This window comes from Tenrec ecaudatus, chromosome 2 (genome assembly GCF_050624435.1).
Source record: "Tenrec ecaudatus isolate mTenEca1 chromosome 2, mTenEca1.hap1, whole genome shotgun sequence".
NCBI classification, from domain to species: Eukaryota; Metazoa; Chordata; class Mammalia; order Afrosoricida; family Tenrecidae; genus Tenrec; species Tenrec ecaudatus.
The window spans coordinates 110,821,689-110,842,309 of NC_134531.1; the positions used below are offsets into that span (position 1 = coordinate 110,821,689).

General features: G+C 41.4%; 1 protein-coding gene across 1 annotated transcript in view; it reads right to left on the reverse strand.

Moving 5' to 3' along the window:
- PJA2 (praja ring finger ubiquitin ligase 2) overlaps nucleotides 1-11,885 on the reverse strand; it is a 74,940-nt gene extending 63,055 nt beyond the window's left edge. The window contains exon 1 of the mRNA XM_075541369.1: nucleotides 11,735-11,885. The gene's annotated coding sequence lies outside the window, so the exon portion shown is untranslated. The remainder of the gene's footprint in view (nucleotides 1-11,734) is intronic.
- Nucleotides 11,886-20,621: the final 8,736 nt, after the last annotated feature.

A 20,621-nucleotide genomic window follows, 5' to 3' on the forward strand; every position in this document is an offset into this window, starting at 1 on the left:
TAACAACAAAAACAAAAATCATATGGAAACAAGAGAGAGATAAAAATATGAGAGGAAGGAACTGAAAAAGTTTGTATCTAACACATCCAGGCGTCCTCAAACTACGGCCCGCGGGTCACATGCGGCCCGCCGGAGACATTTATCCAGCCCACTGGATATTTTTGCCCCATTTGTTTTTTTACTTCAAAATAAGATATGTGTAGTGTGCATAGGGATTTGTTCATAGTTTTTTTAAAACTATAGTCCGGCCCTCCAACGGGCCTGAGGGAGAGTGAACTGGCCCTTGTTTAAACAGTGTGAGGCCCCCTCCTTTAGACCAATAAAGATTTTCTATACTTTACATGAAGTGTAATTTGGTAAGGTGAGAGATACTAAGAGGGAATCAAAGGCAAATTGAGATAAAAGAATAAAATATCAACCAATTAGAAAATAAAATGAAGACCTGTCAATTTATCTCCTAGTTAGGAAGACCCCACTCAATCTAGCATAAAAAAGATGGTCTTTGAGCTCCTCGCCCTCTTTGAGATACAAGGTTGAAATCAGCTCAGAAAAAGCAGAAGCAGAGATTAGTCAGGAAAAGAAAGCATAAGTTTCAATAGAAAAAATAAAAAGGAAAACTCAATGTTCTACGTACCAAAATACAGAATCTTGGTAAAACTGTTGGGTAAGCATTGGACTGCTACCCGAAAGGTTGACAGTTCAAATCTACCTGCAACTCCATTGGAGAAAGTGGGGCTCTCTGTTCCCACAAAAGATTTAAAGTCTCAGAAACCCTGCAAAGGGTTGTTATGAGTGGAAATCAACCAGATGCCAGTAAATTTCATTTGATGACAGAAATCACAAAATGTGCTTATTACTAATTCAGTAAACATGATAACTTATTTTTGAAAGAATGACAAACATTCAGAATGATGAATGGCAGTGGAAGTGAAAAGTCATTTCTTTAGGAAATGAAGTGGGGTTTAATTATGGAATCTAAAAGGTTACAAGAGTTTAAGATGTGAAATAGAATGGCAGGACCTGCAAACTGACCTCCTATTTAGAAATCACAAAATTCCCCAGTCACAGGATGAATTAAAAACAAGAAAACATGATTTAAAAATAGTTCTGCCATTCATCTTCAAGTAAGCAGGCTATTCCTTTTTGCTGGTAGTAGCATACCTGTGGCTATAACATGCATTTGTTTATAAATGCTAATTTGGAATGGACCATCTCTCAGAAAATTAGTCTTTAAAAATCTAAATTTTAACCACCAAACATAAATACTGAAAACACACACACACACGCTTTCTTTTGGTCTGTGTTCCCACAAATTTTATTCCTTATTTTCAACTCATCTGTGTCTTTGCATTAAAATTGTTTTTCTTAAACACTTAAAATGGATCTTACTCATTTAAAAAGCCCCACAATCTTTATCTTTTCCTTAAAGTGCTTAAGCAATCTACATTTATTTAAATTATCAGAGTTGAGCTTAAGTTTATCAACTATTATTTTCACTTTTCTCATCATTTTTCTTGATTAGCTTTTTTGATTTTCATTTTAGTGCCATTCTTTCACAGCAGAAAGATGATGCTGTCTGGTCATGGAAGGAAGTAACAATGAACTACTAGCATCAAGTAAATTCTGACTCGTACTGACCCTGTAGGGCAGAAAAGAACTGCTTTAAATCGTTACTAGGAGAGCAGAAAACCTCATCTTTCTCCATTGGAGTGACTGGTGGGTTGGCACTGCAGGAGCAGGGCTTCAGGACTCCTTTGTAAAGTTCTCCTCTGTCCTACTGGCTCCCCAAAGACTACAAAATGTATCCTTATTTGTTGAATACTATTTCTTATAGGTTATTGATACTTTTATTTCTTTAGAGTGTTTTCTTCTGGCAGGTGAATTACTCTAATCCTGTGCCAGTCGGGAATAAATATGCTAGGGCAAATCCACTTCAGTGTGACCTTTTCTGAAGGTGTGATCATTGCTCCTACTTTCCATCTAAAATTAGTTCTATTACTATTATCTTAACAATGAATGAGAGCAGGAAGGTTTATTAACAACCTACAATATGTAGATGAATATGCAGATGAAACAACCCTGCTTGGTAAACATGAGAAAGACTTGAAGCACTTGCTGGTGCAGATCAAGAATTGTAGCCTGATGGTGCCCGGCTATCAAAAGATAAAGCATCTGGGGTCTTAAAGGCTTGAAGATAAACAAGTGGCCATCTAGCTCAAAAGCAACGAAGCCCACAGGGAAGAAGCACACCAGCCTGTGTGACCATGAGCTGTCAAAGGGATCAGGTATCAAGCATCAAAGAGCAAGAAATCATATCATTGCAAATGTGGATGAGTGCAGAGTAGACTCAAAGCCCATCAGTAAGCAACTGGACACCCCCTTACTGAAGGGTTATGGGGAGGAGATGAGCCAGTCAGGGTTCAGGGTAGCAACAATGAAACATAATTTTGCTCCAGTTCTTAAATGCTTCCACCCCACCACTATCATTATCCCAATTCTACCTTACAACTCTGACTAGACCAGAGGATGTACACTAGGAACTGGAAACACAAGGAATCCAGGACAGATGACCCCTTCAGGACCAGTGGTGAGAGTGGTGATGCCTGGAGGGTGGAGGGAATGTGGGGTAGAAAGGCAACTGATTACAAGAATCTACATATAGCCTCATCCCTAGGGGATGGGCAGCAGAGAAGAGGGTGGGGGAGACATCAGACAGTGTAACATATGACAAAGTAATAATAATTTATGAATTATGAAGGGTTCATGAGGGAGAGGGGAGCGGGGAGGGAGGAGGGAAAATGAGGAGCCGATATTAAGGGCTCAAATAGAAGGCAAATGTTTTGAGAATGATGATGGCAACAAATGTACATATGTGCTTGACACAATGGATGTATGTAGGGATTCTGATAAGAATTGTACGAGCCCCCAATAAAATGATTTTTTAAAAATTTGCAGCCTTCAGTTCAGATTACAACTCAATAGATTGTACACCAAGATCTTTACAACCGGACCAGTAAGTACCATCCTGGTAAATGGAGCAAAGATGGAAGTTGTCAAGGATTTCATCTTGCTTGGATCCATAATCAATGCTCATGGAAGCAGCGGTCAAGAATCAGAGGATGCACTACATTGGCTAATCTGTTGTACAAGACCAGTTTAAAGTGTTCAAAAGCAAGAATATTACTTTGAGGACCAAGATACGCCTGACCCAAGCCATAGTATTTTCTATTGCCTCATACACATGTGAAAGCTGGACACTGAATAAGGAAGACGAATTGACAAATATGAATTACAGTGATGTCAAAGGATCCTGAAAGAACTATGGATTGCTGACAGAATGAACATCTTTCTCTTAGAAGACATACAACCAGCATTCTACTAGACACAAAGACAGCAAGACTTCACTTCATGTACTTTGAACATTTTGTCAGGAGACGCCAGCCCAGGTGAAGGACAGCCATCATGCCGGGCAGAGAGACAACAAAGAAATGGAATGATTTCACTCTGTTGTAGATGAGGTCGCTATGAGTCAGCCTACTTGATGGCACCTAACAGCAATGCAAGAATCTTTTAAGAATGGACTCCATTTATTCCCCTGCTGTTTTTCATATTGTTCACTTCATAAAACCAAACGCCTCAACCGCACTGCTATGGATTATTTCCAACTCAGCATATAGGACATAGGACAAGACAGAACTATTCCTGTATATTTGTAAACGACAACTTTTTATGTACAGTATAAATAGCTTTTTAATTCATTGTACTCACCATTATCATGACTGCTTCCTACAGCCAATACTTTTATATGTATTGGCATGTGTTGGGGTGATACACAAGACACAGAACATTTAAGGAACAATCTGAATGTGAAGCACCTACCTGTACAATGGGTGAATAAGGAACATTTATAGATAGTATACTACACCGCAACAAAACAAACTTTTATTAACACACACTATAAATGAATCTCACTAATGTATGAAGTGAAAATACAAAAAAGAAAAAAGTTCAAGCTGTATGTTTAATTTTTATAAATTTAAACAAAACTAATCTATTATAATCCTATCAAAAAGAATAACTGCCTTTAGAAAGGAAATAACATTCAAAGGAAGAAAAAGGGTGTGTGTCAGGGCGAAACACTAAGGGCGTGCAACAGAGCAACAAGGGGAGCAAAAGAGGACTTGATGCAAAGGGCTTAAGTGGAGAGCAAATGCTTTGAAAATGATTAGGGCAAAGAATGTACAGATGTGCTTTATACAATTGATGTATGTATATGTATGGATTGTGATAAGAGTTGTATGAGCCCCTAATAAAATGTTAAAAAAAAGAAATAGGGTGTGTGGTAATGCTCTATGTCTTGATGTGGTTGATATTTATACTGTATTCAATATGCGATCATTTTATTAGATTACATAACTATAACTTATATTTATATATGTTCATTTCAATAAAGAAAGTAACTCCAAGTGTTAAAAGTGGTATTTCAATCTGTAGTTCATTAGTGGTTTTTAGTTCTTCCAATTTTTTTGGTTTTCCAAATTTTCTTTTACATCCTTAAATTTTGTTTATAATCGCCCCCCCTTCATTTTTTAATATCCTTTTTGCATCACTGACAGCTCTGATGGCACACTTGTTGAAAACTTAAGTGCTAACTAAAAGGTTAGCAGTTTGAACCCACTAATCCTCTACAGGAAAAAGATGTGGCAGTCTGCTTCAATAAAGATTTACTACCTTAGAAACCCTATGAGAAATTTCTACTCTGTCCTAGAGTCACTATAGGTTGGCTACAGGTTAGATGTTGATAGGATCATGGGTCAGTTAAAACTAGGTTCCCTAGAGTAAGATACTTTTGAATGAGGCATTTTTAAGCATAGAAGGAGATCCAATGAATAATTACACTAAAATAAAAGGCACAATGAAAACTGAGCATGAACTAAAACATACTGTCATTTCCTAATAACGGAGATAAATGCTTTCTAATAACTGAGGTAAATATTAAGAAATTAGGAATATACACACAGGACAAGATACTAGAAATATTTAACTTCTCAATTTCTATTTCCAACAATATGACGACAAGCTGGTCTACTGAATCCTTCCAATTTTAACTATTAATAAAAAAGACTTAGTTCTAGGTTGGAGGTACGGATGGATGAGGGAGAGGATGTAGTAATATGCACAAACTCTATCCATATTTTTGGCTGAACCCTTACTCTCTGCACAAGACCCCAAACCACAAGCTGAGGATATTGCTTATTCTCAGGGCATAGTGTTTGTCAGTCTCTGACAGAAGCAAAACTAATTACTCATTGTTGTAACTCATACTTTCAGAATTCCCATACATAAAAATTTAAAAACCAAGAGCACACAATTAAGTAACAAAATACATAAGGAATAAAGTTGGCAATAGTTAGCAAAACAAGAAGCAAAAGGAAATGCCTACAAAGACTTCATGTACTATTACTATCAGATGAGAATTTTCCTTTATCATGTTAAGATTAAACAAACTGATAGTATGACTAACAAAGAGAATTAAAAATGACCAAGCAGATCTGAAAGACCAAATAAAACATCTATGCATGCAATGTGTCATTAATATTAAAATTCAACAGATGAGTAAAAGAGTACATTAGACACAGCTGGAAAGGTATTATTAGCACAATAGTGGCTATTGTTTTAATCCAGGATATAAGACAGAAAAACAAAATATGAAAAAGTAGTTACAAGATACGGAGGATAAAATGAGAAAGTAGAGCATATTTCCAACTAACATTCTAAGAAATAAAAAAGAGAATAAAGGAGGTGATGAGATTAATTTCAATAGTTTAAAATGCAATGGCCAAAAATGGGTCATGCAAGAAATATATGCATATATTTCAAACAGGACAAGTAAAAATAAGATTCCCACTGGCGTGTTGTGGTGAAAATGGCAGAATACCAAGGTCAAACAGAAGACCTTTATAGTAGCTAGAGAAAATATAAAGCTGAAGACAGACTGATCAAAAGAGACAAATAGGTGGGCAAAAATAGATACAGATAAAGAAAACCTAAGCACACTATTGTGATTAATTATGACTCATAGTGTGCCTATGGACAGAGCATCCTGCCCTCGTTTCCGAGACGGTAAATCTTTACAGATCAGACTGTCCACATCTTTCTCTCCTAAAGCTGCTAGTAGGCTAGCACCCAAGGATTTTGTAACCATGGTATCACTAGGACTTCTTGGGAATAAAGATAGAAAACAGCCAAAGTTCTATTTAACACAATCATTTAAAAAGTACTCTTAGAAGTAAACCACTGTAAGAGTTCAACTTCTATGTAGCATGTAGAAAGCTGGACTATCATTCTCAGTCTAACAAGAAAATGCCAGCTACATGACAGTCAGGACTCTTCTGGAAACCATCACATTTCTAAGGTTAGCGGGGTAAACAGGCTACACTTGAAGAAAAGACAGGTCCTTTCAGGTAGAGAAGGACATGAACATGACTCACAAGACAGCAGGGGAGGAGTTAAAAATATGGGATACCACACATGGAATAAAAATGAGCTAAATTGTATTTTTAAATTGCTCAAGACCAAGTGTGGATTGGGATAACAGTAAGTAACTTCTAATAGACACTTCTAAGGTTCTCTAAAACAAATATTGGAGATAGGCTGGGAAACCAATTAGAATGTCCCTCATTGGTATATGTCTGGAGGAAGTGACCATCAATGAGATTAAGCCTTACCTAACCCAACTTCCCTATACAAGTACCTAAACACTACTTCCCTACAAAAGAAAACCTCAATGCACAAAACCCAGCACACACTGTCCTGTGTGGCTAAAGGATGGATATAAAAAATGAAAGACAAAAAGAAAAATGCCTGTACCACTGGAGGGTCAAATAGGTTGTGGTCCTGGCCTATGCTCTTCCAATACCCTTAGAGGTTCTGCCACTAAGAGCAATGGAGGAACATCTTGCCGGCACAAAACCTGCTACGGGGGGGGGGGGGGCAATAAGAATCTACCACAGAACATGCTAGCATAGGTGTGGAGACTTTCTCCTCACGATACAGGTACACAGAGAAAGATGCCTTCTGAGGGGCTAACCGCCATGAAACTAAGTACAAGGTAATGTTAGAGGAACCTGAAGCCAACATCAGAAACAGGCTGTCTACCATTGGGACATGTTCTACACTCTCAGGAACCTCGAGGGGGCAGCTCTGCTGTCATCTGGGGGCACTATGAATCGGATTCAATTCGTGGCAGTGGGTTTGGTTCTCTGGCTGTTTGCGTGCTCTAATGGTAACGCTCACAACACACTTTAAAAAGCCACACTGCCGATTGGCTGAAATCAGAACCTGCTGCATTGAAAATCCGGCAGAAAAGAGGCACATTTTCATGCAGGTATAAACATGATTTACCACAGCCCTAATCCATATACAATAATGCCTACAACTCAATTAAAAACCTTAGGACAATAAAGAGAAGGGGCGACAAAACCTGACAAGAGACAAAGCCTCAACAGCATCGGATACTGAAACTATCAGAGAAGAAATTGATTACAGATAAAGGCTATAGAAGAAAAGATGTAAAACTTGGATAAACAGATGAAAAACTTCAAGAGATGGAAATGTAAATGCTAGGACTGATAATGTTGAGAACTTTTCAAACAACCTTCAAATTCAAGAAACATACTCACAACTATCTTCAACTGAACATGTACAATGTAAAACAAGAAACAGACTAACAACTATCTTCAACTGAACTTGTACAACGTAAATTTAATGGGGAGAGGAAAGTATTCCCAATAAATGGTCCTATAAAAGCTAATTTTCCATTAAAAAATAAATGGGGTCGTGTACCACCCTCTTCACATGTACACGCTTTACATGTATCACACAGAAGTTAACTCAAAATGAGTGTCACACCCTGACATCAGAACCAAATCTCTAAAATTCCTACGAGGAAATAGCGGAAATTCACATGTTTCTTGGGACAAAGAGCTCTTAGATAGAACACAAAAGCACATTATTATTGCAATTGATCAAAACTTAAAATTCCTTCTCTTTAACAAAGTTAAGAAAATGAGAAGGCAAGTTTTTGTGCATGTGTGTGCATTTAACAAACATCCTACACAAAGAATATGTCAATACATTTTACAACTGTATAATTGTATATTGTAAAATTATATTAAATTATACAATTGTATAACAGTATGAAACAGAAAATATGACTTAAAAAATAAAGGCAGAGATTTGGACACTTCACAAACGATGATAAACAAATAACACATAAGCACATGGGCAGATATTGAACACCTTTAATCATCCAGAAAATGGTAACTAAAATGTCAGTGTTATACCACTACTTAGCTATAAGAAGCGTAAAAATATAAAGTTACACAATATCAAGTGTTGATGAGGATACAAAGCAAACTGACACTGTTGCACGTTGTTAGTGCATAATGAAAATGGCACAGCCACTTTGGAAAACTCACAAAGGTATGCGTGCGCCTATGATACCAATCAACAGTTCTATTTCTAGGTATTTGCCCAAGAAATTCATTAATATCCTCACAATAATCATAAATAAATGGTAATAGCTTTATTAACAACAGCTTCAAACTGGAATCCACATGTCCATATACAGGTGAAACGGTCTAAGCAATTTATGGTAAGTTAGTACCCTGGTCCAGTAGTTAAATGTAACAAATATATAGTTGATACCAAAAATATCATTCTTAGCGTAAAAGCCAGATGCAAAAAATTCATATTAGATAATTTAATTTATATAAAATTCTCTAATAAATTAAACTAATTGACAGTGTGTGTATGGGGGGCGGTGATTCCTGGGGCTGAGAGTGAAAGCAAATTGACTGAAAAGGGGCAGAAGGGGAACTTGAGGATGATGGAAACCTGTAACTTGACTGTGATGATGAAAATATTTTACTCTTGATTTCAGTATACTAGTTACATGCTCACACAATAGGCAAAACCCAATAAACAGTGCATTATATGTTACATGTTAATTATCCTCAGTAAAGTTGATTATTTTTAAAAGGTGGTTTAGGAAAGTATGAACTAAGGAATACTAATGACACCTATTTATATCTATCTAGAAAGATCTCTGAAAACACCTAATAAAAGTCAACCCATATTTATGGTTTTTAAAAGGTCAACACACAGATATGAAAAATATCGATCTTCTGGTAAAGCCAAAAAAAGTGTACCATATTAACTAAATATTAGCTATTTTTCATAGTTTCCATAAACATAAAGTATACTAAAACATCAGAAACTCTCCTGAAAGTTCAAAATATGACAAATTTCTAGTAGTATTGCTATTATGCATTTATACACAGGATGTATAAATAGCCAAATCAATGAGAAAAATATTTATAAAAGCTGAAAAGGAAATCACAAAATAGATGATCTTTATAGACAAGCGTAGTGGGTTACACATTGGGCTGTTAACCGAAAGGTTTGAAGTTCAAAACTACCAGCAGCTCCTCAGGAGAAAGATGAAGTTTCCTATTCCAGTAAAGCTGTGGTCTCAGAACCCCCAAGGGGGTCCCTACACTGTCCTATAGGGTCAACTAAGAGTTGGAAGTGACTTGATGTCGGTGAGTTGATCAACCCAATTAAATAAAAGCATGATAAATACAGAAAATCAAAAAGCTACAATCAGAGGAAAACATGGAGAACATGTTACTGAAGTCTCTCCATCTACCAGGAATCAAATCATTAAATAGCTAGGAATACTAATAAAAGGCATATTATATATGAGAAGGGAAAGAAAAAAACTAGTATAAAACTTTCTCTAGGAACATAAAGATCTAACTAAAACAGATATACCACTTTTCAAACCAATAAGGTTAAGTTACTTCCAAACCAATCAGAAATTTCAAGACACCACCATTCAAATTCACTTAAGGATTTTTTCATTTTACAAGTTGCATCTAAAATTGATCTCTAGGAAGAACTAGAAATAAACTGCTATGATTACTGGTGAAGATAAAAAGATATTAAGTAGGGAAAAATGTTCTCAATTTTTAAAATATGTCCTTGAAATTCCATTTCTAGGATGCAATAGTGTAGAAATAACAACCCAGAGAAAGTTTACTGATGGTTAATAGTTGAGATTAAAGTAAGACTAATGGGGGACTTGTACTTTTTACCGTACATTCTTCAATACTATTTAGATTCTAAGTGTGATTTTTAAAGTTTGTGGTTAAAAACTAATCATTAGATTAAAAAGTTAATATAGAAAGCTTCATTGACAGCAAAAATAGCTGCAATTAATTTAAATGATCTATGGTGGTCACTATGAGTTGGAATTGATTTCCATGGCAAAGAGTCTGGGTTCTGGTTTATCGGAAAGGGATGGTTAAGTTAATGAAAGACTCCTTGGCCTTTAAAACAGTTGGGCCTCTATATAACGAGGAAAGACGTTCACGATAGGTAATTTAAGTGAAAAAGCACGTGATCCTTCTATGTGTTTGGTATGAACTCCCCACCCTAAGTTTTGTAAAAGCATTTTTAAAGATCACACTGAATTGTTAACGCTACACACTAGAGTGAGACGGAGGAGTGAAGAAAGTTTGTCACATTTTATGTAACAGTTTGTTTCAAAATATCGTTTGGATTTTACAGCAAGCTTGCATGCCTGTAATTGAGTAAAAACATTAAATGTATTCATATAAAAATTACATGATTTCAGAACGGCAAAAATTGTTTAATCGTTTATTTCCGTTATCTTCCGGTGTATTTGCATATTCTTCAAATGGTAGGTAAGTCTTCAGCCAAGGTGAGTGCCATTTTAAAGAACTATAACTGACCAATAGTTTATGATAAAAATAATGGAAATAATATGAAACCTTAAAAAAAAGGGTCAACTTCACAGAACAGACTTAAAGGAGTGTCGATCCAGATGTATGAGTTTTTATTTTGTTTTTAAATGCCTGGGGCAAGTCTTCAAATAGATCATTCTTCCTCCCCTTCTCCTTCAACTTGGTCTGAGCGGCTTTAAACTCACCATTTTGAGTGTGCGCAAAATGATGATCACACAGTAAGCTCAGGGAGGCCAACTGTGAAGGTGCAGACGCCAGCCCTGACATCTCTCCCGGGGAGAAGCCCTGCTGGAATGGTGCTCGCACGGGGAGCAGAGCAGGGCTGTGGTCGGTGCGGGGCATCTCCGGGCCTGAGAGCCGCTGACAGCCTGGGGACATGGCCATGCACCCACCAGGGCGACCAGGATCGCGGACGGTTTTTCGGGGGAGGGGGCTGCAGGCCTGTGGCGTAAGACCGAGGAGCGCTATGCGGGATGGCAGGAGGTGGGCAGGGGAGGCGGCTGCGGGTGTTAGTGGGGGGCACGGTCACGATCCGGGGTACGTGTGGGAAGAGAGGTTGCGGTGCGGGGGTCCTTGGCCCAAGAACCAAGGACAGCAGAGCAGGCAGCAGGAAGAGGCAGGTGGCGGAGCCCCTCGACACCGACCGATGTCATCCTCCGGGCAGCGGCCCCGGACACAAGCTGGGCCCCAGGTCCGTGCTGGGCCAGGCCCAAGAGGCGGCCAAGGCCTCTCGCAGCCAGCAACCCCACCCACCATGGCCGGCGCGGCGGCCCCGGGGCAGGCCGCGCTGCTTCCAAGAGGGGCGAACGCAACAAATCGAGGCGCCGGGGGAGCACTTTCCTTGCCCCGACCCCCCGCACTCCCAACATCACCAGAGGACAGTTGAAAAAAAATCCCCTCACCGAATGTGCGGAGCTCCGGAGCGAGAACAGCGCTCGATCCTCCACCCGCCACCACCGCCTTCTTCTCCGCCTCCGACTCCTCCCCCGCGGAACGCGCAGGGGCTGGCGGCCGCAGCGGCGGCGGCGGAAGCAGGGGTGGCGGCGGCGCGTCCCGCCCCTTGCGCCGCGGCAGATGTGAAGGCCGAGAGGGAGGAGGCTCCGCCCTCACCCCAGCTCCGACCAATCCGTTAGAAGGACTTTTGCAGAGGAATCTAACCATCCAATCAGAACCTGAAGAGTGGGCTCACGTCAATGGTTGGGACGTGGCATAAAGGGGAAAAAAACAAGGGGCTGTCTCGACGCCCGGGGCCCCGATCCGCTTCAGTTGGACGTCACCGGCTGGGCGGAGAGCGGAAAAACGAAGCCGACTCCGCCCCCGTGCGGGACCGCCTCCTTTCCCTGCAGCGCTGCGACGTTTGGGGCGGGGGCGGGGCGCCGGCCCGGCTGGACCAGCCCTGCCTTTTGTGGCTCGGCTGGGGTCAGGGGCGGGGTCTCAGGGACAAGGCAGGACTGGCGTCCCTAGGCTTGTCGGAAATTACAACAGCAGTAACCAAAAGGGAAGCGTTACACTTGATCTAACCAAGTGATGGTCTCCTGGCATGGTGCAAGTTCACTCGGTTGCTGTTTAGATATGTTTGGGAGAAGAGCGCAGTGCCGTCTTCCCACCCACCGAAGCAACGCCCCTTGCCCCGCTGACCCCTTTGCTGGTTATACTGGGATAGGGATAGAACCAGGAGGCCTACCCTTTGGATTGCCAAGAGTCGACCAGAGCTTCCCAGGTTGCATCTTAAGGCTGTCAGGCTGCGAAATAACAATTCCCATCACATGCAACCAAAATAAATCTTAACAGCTGTAGTTCCTGGGCACCTCGCTTAATTTAACCCCTGGTAACAGTTTCGCCAATTATGTCAGTGATGTCAACTTGGTTTTTCGTTCTGCACATGCTCTTTTTGATCCTGGATATGCCTGCTTCTCTGATTACAGTTCCTCCCTGCTCCCATCTGTGTCCCAGCCTCCCCTCCCGCAATGCCTGATGCCCAGGATTATTCCCTCCCCTATGAATTAAGAACACCACGTCTTGTACTGTCCCCTGGCAACTGCAAAATCTTCTGCCAAGGAACCGAGACTAGTCTTCTTTCTTTCTTTCTTTTCTATTGATGGAAACAAACTATCCAAATTTTATATATAAAACCTAGATTCGGAGGATTTGCTAGACACATTGTAAAACAGAATCAAATTCCCAGCCCACTACCGTGGGTAAGGACTGTACTTAGCACAGGACCCAGTTTCCAATGAACTTGTCTCTCTCTGCCCTGGCATGTGCTGTTCTAGAAATTCTGGGCTTGCTTTCCTCCCTCTTTGAAAGAGAACTTGGACATTACTAACAATTTTCTAATTTGTTAGAATGTTTCGGATGTTGCTAAAATTGGATACACTACCTGATGGAAGGAACCCTGTGGGTATGTGCTGCTCCTCAAGGTAGCAGGTTGGGAATCACCGGCTGCTACAGTAGAATTGTTACAGTAGAACACTTTCCATTCCTGTAAAGATGAACCCTTTCAGGAACCCACAAGCACAGTTCCACTCGGTCCAAACAGGTCACAATCTACTCAATGGCAGTTAATTTGAGTTTTTGGAGAACTTGTTGGCACTCCTACTTGAACCAAGTAACTTGGTACAAATGGTTAACCATTCCCAAAAGAGTAACCATTCAAACCCACTGAGAGACAACTCCAAGACCGGACTGACAATCTGCTTTCCAAAGGCACAACATTGAAAGTCCTCTGAAGTTTTCTACTCTGCACACGGAGGTCGTCATGATTCAGTAGAAGTAGTTAATAACAACAACCAGTCGGTGCAGAGTTTCCCAAACAAATTTCAAGTTTCCGTGGTTTATCTGTGTACAGTACCTGCAAGGAGTATGATTCTTTAAATAAACAGATTTTCTGACATTTTTAAGAGGGTGGTTTTATAAAAACATGGTAAATAGTAAATAGAAAGCTACCATCACTCTCCCAAGTTGAAAGCAACTGCAAGAAAAGTAAACAAACAATGTTTTAAAATTCTAGCTGAAACCAATTACCTATTAAGGTTCTAGAAGCTCTCTTTGTTAAAAGGAAGAGGCAGTGAAGTGAAGTTTATTTGCAAGGTACTTCCATCCATTATCTTTGTATTTCCCACCAAACGACTGGGTTGGAGCATGCAAATAAGGTGCAGAGGACTCTAACTCAGGGATTGGTCAGTTTGCCATTCTCAGAAGCAGGGAAGTACAAGTACCTGACGTTTTCTTCATGATGTAATCAAAAGGGTAGAAAATTAGAGCCAAAACAGGAACCACTTTCTCACGATGTGAGTCATTGTTTATAAATTTGTTTGTGTGACCCAAATAAAGTCATTGGAGGCATCAATTGTGACTTGTTACTTTTAGGGAACTCTACTGGAAAGTGCTCTCTAGGGTCAAGCGGATTGTATTCTTATAGCACTTCCTGCATGTAAACTATGTGCCTCTGATGATTATACTTACTTCTCTAGCCTCGGTTTCTCTTTAAGTGTGGGGAAAGCAATAGTGAGTACTTATGAGTGTTTTTGCAAACAACCCAATGCATGTAAACCAAACCCAGAGTATGCTTACCTCTAGCCATTGATGCCAACTCATGGTGGCCCAATGGGGCAGAGGAGAACTGCCCCATGGGCTTCCAAGGCTGTACTCTTCTAGGATACAAACTGTCACCTCTTTCTCCTGGACAGTGGATGGTGCATTCAAACTGCTGACCTTTTAGTGAGTAGTCAAGTGACAAAACACTGAAACTTCTTTCTAGAAGCTAGCTCAAAGTCAGGCCATGGTCATGGCCAGGTTCCTACTCTTCGAGTAGGAGGAAATGATTCTGTCTCTTTCAGTTTCTGATAGCCCTAGGTATTTCTTGGCATTCCTTGTAGACTGATCTCTGCCTGCTATCTCCTCTCTGTGTGTGATATTCTGTGTTTGTTCTCCCCCTTTATAAGACACCACTCCGAAGAGATTGAGAGTATAACTTAACTGATAACATGTTGTGTCGGTCTGGGTAGACTAGAGAAACAAATCCATGAACACATATATGTGTATAAGAAAGAGATTTATATACAACAGCAATTGAACATTGAGAAAGCATCCCAACCCAGTCCAGTCCAAGTCCATAAGTCTGATACTAGCCCATATGTCTGTTGCCAATCTATAAAGTCCTCTTCAGACTCACTAAACATATGCAATGATGCCAAGTGTAGAAGATCACAGGCCAGTGGGTAGAAAGTCTTTGGATCCAGCGTCATTGGAAACATCTCAGCGCTGGCAGGGGTCTCTGCATCAGGGTGGGTCGGTGTGTCTTGTCAGCTGCTCTGTCTCCTAGGGTGTGAGCAGAGAGTCTCCCACCTCCAAGGAGGAAGTACCAGATTTCCCAGAATTCTCAGGAGAAGGCCATGACCACACAGAAGCCTCATTGGCTATGATCCTATTGAGAGACTAGACTCCACCCCTTCACTCATAATCCTCTCAAATGGACAATTATATAACTCCCACACGTTTTCCCCAAACAATATCATAATCACAGGTACAGGGGTTAGGGCTCCAACATTCCATTTGAGGAAGGCAGTTCAATCCATAGCAGAAGATTTTTAAAGTAAGAGAAGGTTTAAAAAATAAACAGATCTACCAAAAAAGAGATAAAAAATCAATATGCGTGCTGTAGCATTTAAGTGAGGTGTACCATAGCAAGAGGTTGTCTTTGTAACTGTGGCCACTTCACTGCTGAAAACAAAAGCCCAGTGATCGGTTGCTGTCATCCCCCTTGCATGGTGACGGCCCTCTGTGTCTGATTAGAACTGTGCAGGAGTCGCTCATTAAGGCTGCTTCCAACGTGGCTGCAGGTGAACCCGAACCTCCAACCAGTCAATAGCACGTTCACTATTGGTACTACCCATGGACTCCACTGTAATAAGTAAAACTCACAAATCTCAGTAGTATAATGAGCTAATTTATTATTAACATAGAGTCAACACAGTAGGCTATATACAAGGCTCACATTCAAGGACCTGAACATTATCATCTGTGATACATGTGTCTCAACTCTATACATTGTCTCTAATATGGGAGCAGGTGAGGGAGCAGCATCGTTCTGTGTTGGATTAAAGAGCCATGAGTTTGAAGACAAGATCCGATCATGAAGCAGACAGATCAGGATTTCAGTAAAAGGCATTTGGTCAGGCTTGCTGATGATGAAACAGGTCCCTGGCAGAGACAGGACTAGTTGGTGTCTTCATGCTTCCCAGGGGGAGGCAGGGACTTTGGTGAACAAAGGTGACTCCACACAGGACTCTGGACCTCCAAAGCTGCGTGAACAAGTGTTACAAAAGAGTGGTTTAGCAAACAGAATTTAAGTTAGCAGGAAGATAGCATATTGCACTTCACAAAGCTTTTGTTCCCTCCCCTCCTGTCTATTACTGGACACCAGTCTAACAATCTAGCACCACCCTTTCTTCTGAAAGTTCCCTAACGATGCCAAGGGGTGGCATTGTAACTCTAATGATCATGGTAGAGATAGGCATCATTCCTGGGGTGGGTGGCACAGACCGCTGCAGTAGTAGACAATCACACAGGAAAACAACCCTATACCCAACTAAAGACTAAGACCCAGGAAAAACCAACCCTGGCCAGCTAGAAGGGGAATAGAGAAATCAGAAAGGCACAGCAGGCCAAGCATCATGAGTCTCCAGCATCTCCATCTGGTTCTTCATGAGGTCCAATAGATTGATAAGGTTCTAGTGGTAGTCTTCTCTCTGTACAAACTTCAGTTTTTACGACAGCACATTTCCTGGCTTGAGTGGCTGTCAGAATTTCCATACCACCTTCCCCACTTGCCCAGTGAGAGTGCTTGAGGGGTTAGAAACCAAGTTCCTGTTTTGATATATGCCAGAAAAGTACTGAAGGTGGAAGTCCAAGGTACATTGAAGGTATTAGACAAAAATAAGTGTCCAGGAATTGATGGAATACCAATTGAAAGGTCTCAACAAGCCGATGAAGCCCTGGAAGCACGCATTCAGCTTTGCTGAGAAATGTAGAAAGCCAGCTACCTGGCCAACTGCCTGGAAGACACCATTCTAAAGAAAGGTGACACCACAGAATGCTCAAATTATAGAACAATGTCATTAATAGCACAAGGAAGTAAACTTTTGCTGAAGATCATCCAACAAAGGTTGTAGTGGTACATTGACAGGGACCTGCCAGAGGTTCAGACTAGATTCAAAAGAACACAGGGGACAAGGGATATCATTACTGATGTCAGATGGATCTTGCTGAAACCAGAAACCACCAGAAATATGTTTTCTTGGGTTTTGTTGGCTATGCAAAGGCATTCAACTATGTGATCAGAACAAATTATGGGTAGCCTTGAAAGGAATGCAAAACCCAGAACACTGCACTGTGTTCATTTGACCTTATAAATGGACCCAGAGGCAGCTGTGCAAATGGAACAAGGGAACAAGAGGATATACCCCATTTTAAAATAAAGGCGTGTGTCAGGGTTGTATCCTCTCACCATACCTACTCAATCTGTATGCTGAACAAATAATCAGAGAAGCTCAATTATATGAAGCGGAATGTGACGTCAGGATTGGGTGATGGCTTATTAATAACCTGCAATATACAGATGACACAACTTTGCATGCTGAAAGTGAGGAGGACTTGCACTTGCTAATGAGGCTCAAGGATTGCAGCCTTCAATAGGGATTACAACCCAACATAAAGAAAACCAAAAGATAAACAAGGGCCCATCTAGCTGGGAAACAACAAAGCCCACATGGAAAAAGCACACCAGCCTGTGTGATCATGAGGTGTCGATAGGATCAGGTATCAGACATAAGAAGGCCCAAAACAAATAATCATATTGATGTGAATGAGGGGGAGACCCGAAGGCCATCTGTAGACAATTGGACATCCCTCACAAAAGGGTCACAATGGAAGGAACGAGCTAGCCAGGGTGCAGTATAGCACCAACAAAACGTTCCTCTAGTTCTTTAATCTTTCCTCTCCCCCAACTATCATGACCCCAGTTCTACCTTACAAATTCAGCCAGACCAGAGCATGTACACTGGTACAGATTAAGAGCTCTTGACACATGGAAGCCAGGACAGCAATCAGGGTCAGCCAGCAGGAAGGTGAAGCCAGAGAGGGAGGAGGTTCTCAGGACACTCCTTATGAGAAGGCCACGCCCATGAGGAAGCACTAACAGACTGCGACCTGATTGACAGGTTGGATACCACCCCTACACTTTCGTATATCCCCAACTTGACATGAAATTAAGTAATCACCACAATGGGGTGTAAATTCCCTCTAACATCCCAAAAGACACATGAAAGCCTGCTCTTTCTTGGGCATCCTTTAGGCTGAGGTAAGCTTACATCCTATAGAATGTGACTTCAGCAACACACAGCTTTTACCTGACCAGACAACCGCTATGATTTTACTGACATTGCTAGTCCCTCAGCCTTTGGGGAGTTAATGACTTTCCCCTGTAGGTAGGTGATTATGTGTCTAGATAAACCTGTAGTAGAGAAACATCTTCATCAGTTAACGTAATGTCATCACGCTACAGACAGTATCACAGAAAGAAAAATAGAGTCAATTCACCAGCAAACATTTCATGGCAGATGGTTGTACAGATATCATTGGGGCAGCAACAAGAATGCCACGTGGAGCTTCCTCTTCCCAGTGAAGGTGAACTGATCCTGGGCAGATGGGACTCAAGGGATTCAATAGAACATATCATCCAGGTACCCAGGTGTCTACTAGGGGAATTGGCTTATTAAGTGCCCCATAGTTCATGCTCTCAGCCAGAACCTATCTGGGTTCATCATTGGGCACACCGGGCTATTAAAAGCACCGTGCATTTCCCAGAGGATGACTACACATTTTAGTTCTAAAATAGTTTTGCTGATTTCCTTATGTCCTCCTGGTCATTTACACTGCGAGATGTTTATCACTTTGGGTGGTAGGGAAAGGTACCCCTCAGCACTACTTTTACCAGCTGCACCCACAGGCAGAATTCTCCCACAGGGCTATCAAAGCCAACCTCGTGAAGACATCCATCCCTAGAATGTATGCCAGTATTGGGGAAATGAAACCTTGATATGGCTTAGGGGCGTAGTTTTCAGTGTCAGGTGTGCCTGATACATGTGGACAAACTTTTTTCTATACTCATCAATTGTGATGGCAGGAAGGATGTTAATCCACTCGGGTGTTCAAAATTAAAGTGGCTTCAGCACCAGTCAGAGCCAGCATTTGCCTGTTTGTTTCTCACCAAGGCTTGTGACTCCTATGTAAGGCTTTCTCTCTGCAGAGTTCTGATTCCTACACGTAGACCAGAGGGGCTGGCCACGTCCACCTGGAGGCAGGGGCCTTCCTCACTGGGGCAGTAGAACCTGCGGGGCAGGATTCTTATTCTGAGCACAGAGTCTTTCAATGGTTGTTCTTTTTCTACTGGTTCCGAAAACCATTATGATGACACACATTTGCTCTAGCCTTTCATCAGCATTACCTTTGGTACATTCCTTTCCACCATTTTGCTCCCTGGGGACACTATTTAAGATGTCACCAATTGCTACACAGACTGCTGAGTGTCCCTTTCCAGCTGCAACTCTTGCAGTATCCTCACCCACCCTTTGCGGTTAATTGGGCCTTGGTGAGCAGCTGAACGGCACACAGCAGCAGCCATCCCAGACTGTCATTCTCCTACGAAATTAAAAATAAACAGTTTAAACCATTTTATTGGGCCATAATCCACATATCATACAATTCAGTTGTTCAATCACATCAAGAAGTATTGTACAATTTTACCACAATCAATTTTGGAATATTTTCTTCTTTCTTTTACTCCTTGTTATAATTAGTTCCCCATTTCTACTCAGCCTTCCCTGCCACACCCCTAAGAAATCATTCATGTAGTTACTGTCTCTATAGATTCACCCACCCTGGACTTCCTATACCAAAAACTAACAACAATAAACTAAAATAGAAAAAAAAACTCATTCTAAAAGAATGTTCTCCTAGGTTCTTTCCCACACTGACCAAGGTGTGTGCTTTCCTACAATTATTCCATGCTGGTTGGTGTTGGGGGGGGATGGGGGTTCGTCCTTATACTCATGTGTTAGCACACATTAGACAAATGTGCCAAACGACCCTACCTAGAAGTTGCCGGTCACCCTGGAATTTCCCCCGTGGATGCTGCATTCCAGTTGTCCATGCCATCTTTCTCCCGGCGGGATTGTCAATTGTCTCAGCAAGAATCAAACTCAAAACCAAACTCAGAGCCATCTAGTTGATTCTAACCCATAGTGACCCGATAGGTCAGGGTACAACTGGTCCATGGGTCTCTGAGACTGTAACCCTTTATTGAAATAGAAAATCTCATTTTTTCCCCACAGAGTAGCTGGTGGTTTTGAACAGCTGACTTTGCACCTAGCAGCCCAATGAATAACCACTATGTCATTTGCTTCCGATATGGAGTGGCCTGTGAGACTGAGGAATGGAGCTGCAAATCCCACGTCTAGTGCAGGAGTTTATTAAGGGGCTGTGGTAGTTACATAGTTTTATGTCAACTTAAGGATATATAAAAGCGTAGGGGTGGCATTATCCAAGCTGTGAATTAGGTCACAGCCTGTGGTGCCTCTTTGTGGGCCGGGCCTTCTCATAAAGAGGGCTCAGGGAACCTCCCCCTCTCCCCATGCCTTGACTTTTCTCCGTGCTGGACACCCTGAGCTGCCAGAGCCCTGCCATGTTTTCCCCGATATTGGATCCACATGACTTTGCAATCACCAGCCT